General features: G+C 34.6%; 1 pseudogene; it reads right to left on the bottom strand.

Annotated features, from left to right (window-relative positions):
* Nucleotides 1-773: 773 nt before the first annotated feature.
* Nucleotides 774-891, bottom strand: LOC112474476 (annotated as a pseudogene).
* Nucleotides 892-1,441: the final 550 nt, after the last annotated feature.

Genomic DNA, 1,441 nt, shown 5'->3' on the forward strand with positions numbered 1-1,441 from the left:
ATGCTGTGAATAAGATTTTAATAGCATGTTATATTACAAATTTAGACTGAGATCCTACAGTTATAATGACAACATTCCAATTACTGATTAACACATAAAATTACCCAAAATTAAATATCCAAAACCAGTCTGGTGATTTTTAATCCCCTTTCCCACAGCTAGGATTTAAAGGCTGGAGATTTAGAGAAGGATTTAGAAAGGTGTTATTCTGTTCTCGGAGTGTTGCCTCTTTTTTCACAGGTAAGTAATAAGGGATGCCTTTTCCTCCCCTCAGCCTAATGAGAGGATTTTCTGCAGGGCCCCCCCGGAGAACAAGATGTGGCCCGACTGCAGTTGGGGCATGTCGCACTAGTGTATAACTCCCACTGGAAAAATCTAACGTAGCATTGTGCTAACAATATAGAAGTCTGAAAGAGAAGACATGAAGAATGTATATACATATTTGTATTTGGGTTTTATTTATTTGTGCCATTTTAAATAATGAATCTATATTTTTTAGTGAGATACCTGAAAATTGATATTATATTTTACCTCACTGTAATTACATTATATAAAAGCCCAAAGCAAATGGAGAGGGTATGGAGGGAGAGAAAAACAGGGAAAAATACAATTAGTGTTTTACTAATAAATAGTAAATTTACTAACAAATATTGAATAAAAAGAAAAATAGAAAAATAATGAATTCTTTTTTTTTTTTTTTTTTAGGGGAGGCAACCTTTGGTTGACCTCACAGATTGCAAAGACCTTGTCAGTTTACAATCCCTTATTTTTTACACCTATAGCACCTGTTCTTCCTAGGTGGTCTCCCATCCAAGTACTAACCAGGCCCGACTCTGCTTAGCTTCTGAGATCAACAAGATCGGGCTTGTTCAGGGTGGCATGGCCATAGACAAATAGTGAATTCTTAAGAGAATAAAGCAAATGAACTCTGCAATCCTCAGAGAGACAAAAAAAAGCACACTGAAGAACCACATTAGTCAAAAGAAATTATTTTTCCCAGAATCGGAATTCTAATGTTGTAACTGAAACAAAGAGAAGGTCATAAGGACTATAATGAGCTAACAGTGGCCAGGGAAATCGCCCACAGTGATCAAGTCCTCAGAAGACAGAGGGTCAGGAGCTGGTGAAACTTTTATCTTATTTAGTTTTATGCTTATGAGAACTCAAAACAGAAGAAATTATAGATGGTTGGTATTAAATATTAGCTAGAAAAAATATTCTAACACAACAGAAGGAGCTTGTGACAAGTGTTGAGTGCTTTTCAAATATTTAGAAGGTTTTATTTCTTCAAATAAAAATAGATTCATCTGAGTTCCTCTATGGTAGAAATATCACATTCATTACCTGTTTTTCTTTTACATTATAGGTACTTTTCCAATTCAGTTCTGGCCCGTTTCAACTAAAACTGAATTCAATAGCTGTCTTAAAATAAACAAATACA

This window comes from Pteropus alecto, unplaced genomic scaffold (assembly GCF_000325575.1).
Source record: "Pteropus alecto unplaced genomic scaffold, ASM32557v1 scaffold239, whole genome shotgun sequence".
In the NCBI taxonomy this organism is placed as follows: Eukaryota; Metazoa; Chordata; class Mammalia; order Chiroptera; family Pteropodidae; genus Pteropus; species Pteropus alecto.